We start from the raw sequence: 8,559 nt of genomic DNA, 5'->3' as shown, positions 1-8,559 counted from the left end.
GGAGAGAAACAAACCAGTGTTAGAATGCATAAGAGAGGAGACAGAAAAAGACGACTCCCTGTAGCTCGTTAAAAACTACATCAAGAAGGGGTGGTCACAACATGAAAGAAATGTCTCAGTGTGTGCTGTGGACTATTTCAGAGAGAGAGGCAGTCTAAGTGAACAAAACGGACTGTTAAAGAGAGGAAACCAGATCGTGATTCCACAAACCTTGAGATCTGAGATGCTGAAAAGGATCCACCACGGGCATCAGGGCGTGACCAAATGTCACGAGAGATACAGAGGATTTTATGTCCAAATATGACATACAGCATACAACTTCAAGCCCGTACTACCCCCAGGCCAATGGGTTGGCCGAGCGTGCAGTACGAACAGCCAAAAGCATCTTGAGACAACCAGACCCTCAGCTTGCTCTTCTGAGTTACCGGGACACTGCTACAGAACCGACGAAAGAGAGTCCAGCCAGACTCCTTATGGGAAGGAGACTACGAACCACAGTCCCCAAGCTCAATCACCTGTTGATGCCAGCTTGGCCTGATTTGTCGACTGTAAAGCTGAACGATGCAAAAGCTAAAAGAACCTATGAAAGAACATACAACAGGAGATACTCAGCAAAGCCACTTCCTGCTGTTGACGTGGGTGACAGAGTACGTTTAAAAACTGACACTGAAAAGGAATGGAGCCAGTCTGGGGTTGTCCAGGCTACAAGTTCAACACCACGTTCATTCGTTGTGAAAATGCCTGGAGGAGTAACTATCAGAAGGAACCGCAGGCAATTGCAAATTGTCAACAAAGAATTTGATGAGACTCAACCAGTGACAAGCTCAACTTTACCAGACCACAGTGTTATCACTCACAATGTTTCAGACCCTGCTGGTCTTGAAACAGAGACCGCTGTTGAGACACACACACACCTGGAGTCAAAGTGACACGCTCTGGACGTGTTGTGAAACCTGTTGTCAAGCTGACTCTTTAGTTAGTTGGAAGGGAAGCCAAGTGGGGCAGAATAATCCCCTTTCCCGTTCCACCAGGGAGTGGTAGTCCACCCACTACCCTGTAGCCTAGAATTGTGTTTTATTATGTTATGTATGATTGAGTTGTTTAAAAAAAAAATGGGATGGATGAATGAGAAGGGTTGATAAAATAATTTATTACCTGAAATGAGGGATGTGTTCATTTGACTGACTTGAAATTTAAAGTTACTATTCAGAATATGTTTCAGAAGTAATCGTTAAAGTTCAGAATTCATGATATGATGCAGAGTATTCCTTTGAATTTAAAAGGGGGAAATGTGGCGTAAGTCAGCCTTGTGTTTATATGAGCACGTTCCCAGAGTAGCCAGTAGAGGGCGCTACGAGAATGTTTACTGTGACTCTGTACACATATATACTTTATATATAAATAAAGTACCAAGTTGATGCTAAGCAGCACAAGCCTCCGTCTGTCTTTGAGATATGTAAAACCCACATATCACACAAAGTTATTGAGTGTGCCTGCAAGGTGCACTATTTATTCCCCATGGTGTGCCATGACTTTTCTAAAGGTTTTGCCAAAAATTGCCCAAAAACAACATGGCAAAATTTACAATGGGTGTGTATTGGTAGAATGTTCAAGAGCTAGGTTGGAGGGAGAGAAACATTTGGCTCTCTTGGCCACAAATGTCACTCTACAGAAATAATTTATAGACAGAAACTTAGGAAAATTCACGGCCTATGCAGCGATATCACTACTGAAGCTGTCAGACTTACCCCAAAACACCCACCAGACACGTCTCCGTCACGTCACGGATGCGACACTGTTTTGGTCTGTACTGCACACCATAGACATATATAGAAGACGCCGCATTGAGCGCTGAATCGTACGTCGACGTCGCCGCCATATTGGAAATGGCAGGTCTGCCCGTAAACTAATACAAGGAAATGGACTGAACTTCATAAAGCGCCTTTCTACAAAGTGCTTTAAGTTAATGTCTCTTATACACCCATTCACACACACACTAATATATCTGGGAAACAAACAGGCACCAAAAACAACGTATGTAACTTCAGAAACCCTCATGTCACATCTACATTTCAGGATCTGGTTATTATAGACACAGATTAAATGTTAAATATAAATATTTCAATATTTATCATCACAGTAACAGTGTTACACACATTAGTAGCTGTAAACACTCAGCATTAGAAAAATGCATACGTTGGTTTGGTGCTTACATAAGGAGTAAACATTTATAATCATCACTTTAAAAGTTACATACGTTGTTTTTGGTGCCTGTTTGTTTCCCAGATATATTAGTGTGTGTGTGAATGGGTGTATAAGAGACATTAACTTAAAGCACTTTGTAGAAAGGGGCTTTATGAAGTTCAGTCCATTTCCTTGTATTAGTTTACGGGCAGACCTGCCATTTCCAACATGGCGGCGACGTCGACGTACGATTCAGCGCTCAATGCGGCGTCTATGTATATATGTCATGCTATATATATATATATATATATATATATATATATAGATATATATAATTATTATATATATATATAGATATATATATATATATTATAGCCGCCGCCCAATGTGCGAAGGATCAGTCCTGCTGCGGAATCTGACCTGTGGCTCTTTCCCACATGTCATTCCCCATCTCTCTCTCCCCACATTTCCTGTCACTCTTCAGCTGTCTCGATCAAAATAAAGCTTGAAAAGGCAAAAAAAAAAAAAAAAAAAAAAAAACTTAAAAAAAAAAAATTTGACATTCACATGTTCGACAGATATGGATGCTCACGGTCATTCACAGCTTTTTGACACGACCTTCCGTTGGCATTAGTGGCCACTAGGGTTGTTTTTGAGATTTCCTGTGTCTCTCAGCACTCACACACAGACAGAGCATACCTGCAGTTAATGCTCTGGCCTTCAGCTGACCTGGTTGCTCGACTACTGCAGTGTCAATAAAGTGTATGGGTGAGTCAGCCACTCAAAATTTCTTTAGAAATGTTCCAGTTTTACCGTTACAAATGAATTTTATATTTGCGTCGTGAAAATATAAGGAATATTGTACGTGTATTTAGCTTGTTGCTTAAAATTGAGTATGAAACAAATGGCTGAAATGATGTCATTACTTTGCAAATCCAAAAGAGGGTGGTAGAGTACTAAATCATTTTTAATTTTTATGTTATTCCCCAGGCGTTACCTCACCTTATCTTATCTTAAGATATGGCATATTTTAAACACCTCTTGACCCAAGAGTCGGAGCTGTGGTTTAACTTCCCATCATAAAAAAAATTATTACAATGCTAATGGAATTTGAGGTACCACTGCCAACTGCTTTTTCACTCCTTACGTTTAAATAAATGGTCCCCTTCCTACTCTACCTTGCATGGGAACACTGGCTCCAAGGACGCATAGCGAAGGAACACCCAAATATGGTCTTAAATATAACAGACATCACATACATCGCTAAATCAGAGATGACACCATCGTCCCCACGGGGATGGGAATACCAATCCTCCAGAATTCTTGTTGTCATGGAAACATGACTTAAACAGAGCTAAGGTGTCAACAAACTATGGATTTGACACAGACATAAAGAGGAACTTGTGGAAACATTAATGCATGTAAGAAGGTGACACTTTTTCGTGTGTGCTTAGACCACAAGAATGAGAGAAAGACAGCCAGATAGATGAGGAAAGAAAGAGAGAAAAAAGAAGAAAGATAAAAAATAAATAAAGATATGTTATCGCCATAGTTCTGCATAGTGAAACAAAACCACTACACCTTGTTGCTGTGACTCACAAGGAGAAATGAGGGTGGAGCTTAAAGGTGTGTGGAAAGAAGAAAGCAAGAAAAAAAATGTAACAGAAGATGAAGCGATATACAGATAAAGGAATGAAAAAGAGTCAGCAGGCAGGGACAGCTCTAATAGAAAGGAAAAAGACCAAAAAGAGACAAAAAAAGATTAAATCCAGCACCCACTAATATGTGAACAAGGCGAGGGAAACTGAGACAAAGCCAAAGACAGGCAGGGATGAGACAGATAAGAAAAAGGGAGGCAAAAATGGGCAAAAGTAATGAGAACAGACATGATGAGTTAGTCTCAAGCCCAGATAATGGCATTGGAAAAGGATGAGAAGCCACACCAGGGGCAAAGAAAAAATAGATACAAAGCCTGAGTAAAAGGCTATGCCAGAAATAGACAGATTGCTTTAGAAATCTTGTGACCTATCAGGTCAATGACATCACCCAATCTAACTGGTTCCAATTCTCAGAGATTTAGCCGAAAGCCGAACATTTTTAAAATTGCTTAAGTGTAAAGAGCAGAAAAGAGAAAAAGTAAAGACAAGAACTGATGCATGCATGCATTAATACCATGCCTTCCTGTGTCTCTCCCCTCACAAAGAGGACTTTAGGATGAATGCAACAGGTTGCTTGGATTATTCAGGTTATACGGTGCAGTCTCAATGGCAACAGTTTGTTGAGGAGAACTTGCTTTATGCACCAGCTGGCACGCATAAGTTAGAAGGCACGATAAGAGAATGGAAGAGCTATTAAAATAATTTCTAAAGCAAATTACCCCAAAGAGAGAGAGAAGAATAATAGGAGGGGACGAACAGAGAGTGAAAAAAAAGAGTGAGAAGAGAGAGAGAGAGAGAGAGAGAGAGAGAGAGAGAAAGAGAGAGGAGAGAGAGTGCAGGGGCTGTGTAAGGACTGGTGCTCGTTTACTCGTTTACTCTCTCTCCTCTCGCTCCCACATACAGTTACACACTCATTTCACACGCACACACACACACACACACACACACACACACACACTCCAGAGTGAGACTGTGATCTCTCAGGAAGCAGAACAGACTTGCGAGGCCAGTCGGCACAGAAAAGGAAAAGCAGCCATAGGGTGAGTGATAAATTCCTTCTTATACTTTCTAAAATACGTTTGACATATCATCAGACGGAATAAGTTGTGTGTGAAAATATAGGCAGCCAGATGTGTTTGTGGTGTCACAGCATATGTCGTAAAACTCATATTTGCTCTGCAAGAGTCTCCAATGACTTTTGAGCACATTTCAAGATGACGAATTTAAAAATATTTGATAAACCGTGTATTTATTTAACAGCAGAGAAGGTAGCTTTAACTCTGATTCTCTCACCTTTTCACTTGTCAGGGTCAGATTGTGTTGCACTTGTGCCTTTTTAGAGTTTGAATCTTAAGAGTTTCATGCAAAGACAAGTAAAAGAAAGTTGTGACGTGTTAGAGAAGCATCGTGTGTGGTTAGTGATACATGACCCAGTCATGCACAGACTCTCTGAATGTTTGTAGCGTCAAACAATAGTGAAACAATAGCATATTAACTTCTAACTAAGCAAATTTATAGGTTTTGGTTGTATGGCCTTCTCCTCCTGAGGGTTGGTGTGAGAATGTGAACTCTGCACAATGACAAATATACAAAGGGGTCATTTAATTCAGTCCTGAAAATGAGGAAGTAAAATTATTCTGTGTGTGTACGTACAAAACCAAAGAACCAATTTATCTTTTCCCGTTACATTTATGTCAACTTTGAAGTTCTGCATTGAAGTTCACTTTTCATACTAAACAAATATGGTGTGAATTTCCACAGCAACACATCAACAGACAGATAGATGGATCAATACAGATCATAGATCTCTTCTTTGGCTTTATGTTGAAAAGGTCGAGTTTCTGTAGCTGTGGCCCTTATTTTTACGTATGCTCAGAAGTTGTGGCTGCACTTCCAATACCACCCCATTTGCAAAATGAGAGAAACACCTTTACTAGAGTTAGTTCAAAAAAAGGGGTGTACTATCTGACATCAGTTAATTATAACAAGATGAACTTTTCACACTACTCACTATCACTATTATACTATAGCAGGGGAGGGTAACCTAATGGTGAACCGGCAAGGTCTGTATCAGCAGAAGCAGCCAGCAGAAGAGTGAGAGGATGTGGTTTATCATGTCATGATTGGTCACGCAGCCATACACCATGCTGAGAAGTTCAGTTCCCTTTTGAGAGCTGTTAGACAGTGTAACTGTAATTTATGACAGGAAATGTGTTGTTCAAGTGTGTGTTTTTACAATAAAATGTCTGTATCTGTGTGTCTACTTACATAGCCATTTATTAGTTGAAGCACTGAACCTGTATTGTCAATTTGTCTGTTGACATAACAAAGGTGTGGTGTGGTAAGGTCAAGACTGGCAGACTTGCATATGTCTGTATCACACCAGTGCACACTGTTAGTATCTATGCATATTTTATGTGGCTGATCCACCTGTCTGTGGCTGGTGTGGTCTTTTTTTTCTTTTTTTTTTTTTTACGCCTCGCAAATTTCACCCTTTAATGGTCACGCAACTGTTACCAAGCAACCCAGCATCGCAGACCATTTCCCTTTCCGTCTCAGGGTCTCTGTGTCAAGGGCAAAAACAAAACAAACAGGAAGACAGAGACACATACACAGACCCACCCATAGCCACATACACACACCACACAGAGGTTGGCACATTCACAAAAATGCAGACAGCTATAGATTACTTGCAAAAGCAGAGGAAGTGAGTGAGCCAAGTATTTGGTGCTCAATTGAGTTATATTAGGATAATGAAGCATCAGATCTCTGATTGCATTATGGAGCTCTTTTATGGACGCTTGGTGCTGGGACAGAAGTTTGCTTTAAACATCTGTTGGTCTTTTTAGCATTACAACTCACTAATTAAACGTTTGTTGACCTAGTACCACTTGTATCTACTTTTTTGTGTATAGTAAATCTATAATTAGAATAAACAGCTGTGATAAAAAGATGTCAAATAAACATCAGCTACTGCTGGTTTCATGTTCATGTTTGTAATTATTTGACCATTGACCGACCATACAAAGACTACTACGGAGAAGTACATGGAGTCACTGCATGTACTTGTGCACACATTGTAGCAGCAGTGCAGACTTCTACCCAATCCACTGATGAGATTCCCTATTAATGGGCTGAATCAGTGAATGAAGAATTAGTTATTTTCTGAATCCATAACTAGTTACGTAGCAGCAGGACAAAAAAGGTAATTTCACACCCTACGATATTCCAGTGATTTGAGAAGGCAAAATTAATCCTTTTTTTAAACTCTGTGTATACATATTAAAGTACATTGCTCGTGTTTGTGACAATATGCATGATTACTTTGGTTGCTCATTGGGCTGAAGAAGAGCAGATAGTCCTTATCTTTGCATTTCTAAAAAGACACATCTGGCTGGTAAAAGCGGTCGCTGTATTAAACTTAGTATGTAGAGATCTCACAAATCAGGCAGTGAGTTCCAGCTGAGAGGTAAATAACCTCATACTCATCTCTGAGTTCAGACCATGTCTGGTTGGGAGACATTGTCCAAGTTCTTTTCTGCCGCCTTTCATCTCAATACACAAATTGGGCTCTTTTCACCAGACCACTCACTGAGTAATGGAAGGTCTAGATGGAGTAGAATGAACCTTTCCAGCTCGTTTACAATATTTCATGTGCTTATCCTTATGAGACAAAGATAGGATGCTATCTGGGCACTCCTAAAAGTTAATCATTTGTTGTGTCCGCCGACGTTGTTGGTTGTTACCTCGATTACACACAGATAGACCTGTCCTGGGATGAACCCTTTAAACATTGTTCCTCAAAATCACAGACCTCATGCAACCCTTTTTTATCTCATGAAAACATAAAACACATTCTCCTCGCAAAACATCTAAAAGTAGAGCACCTCTTTCTCCTGTGCAAAAGCATGGCACTCAGCATCCATTAAAATCCATTACAGTCTTCAAAATCCATTACTAAGACAGATGTCTTGTGTTGAGTGTTAGTATGTGCATGCACCCTACATGCAAGTGTGTGTGTGTCTCTGATTATATATACAGAAACAGTAACACTCACCATTGTTTTCCATTAGGGACGACTAATGAGAAGTGTGTGAAAGAAAACAGATGGTCAGTAATAAAGTAGCGCGCTGTCTGAATGAGTGCTGCTTTATTAATGACTTTGACTGTCTACTGTAACTGGTACAGATAATAGTAGCTTGGTAATGAGAAATAAAAATGCATGGAAGTCACGTAAATGTAACTTGTACTAAATAAGTGTTGTGCTTAGTTTTGGTTCTTGAAAGTGAGTGGGGCAGGATTGTATATTAATATGGTTTTATGAAAAACACAAATGTTTATGTAAAAATAAACACAGGAAACTAATATGGTTATACTCTCAACCACACATGCACTGTAACATGGGAAAAGGAACCAATGCATTGGCTAAGGGCAGATAAAAAGCAGCCTGTGTTCACACAAAACATATACACAAACTCACATACATTATGTCCCTGGGCTGTGACAAGGTTATGATAAACTTCTAAACATAATTCATGTCTATATGCGAACATCCTCATAGGCCTGCCTTGGATCCAAGCCAAAACTCATTCCAACTATTTGTGTGAGCAAGTAGCTGTGCTTGAGAGTTGACTGACAGTGCAAGAGAAAGATTTTGATGATTAAAACAGTTTTGAACAGTTGAAAGTGGTGGTCTCAGAGAGCCATTTGTGGTCCC

Source organism: Larimichthys crocea, chromosome I, assembly GCF_000972845.2.
Source record: "Larimichthys crocea isolate SSNF chromosome I, L_crocea_2.0, whole genome shotgun sequence".
NCBI classification, from domain to species: Eukaryota; Metazoa; Chordata; class Actinopteri; family Sciaenidae; genus Larimichthys; species Larimichthys crocea.
This window is presented reverse-complemented; position numbering follows the sequence as displayed.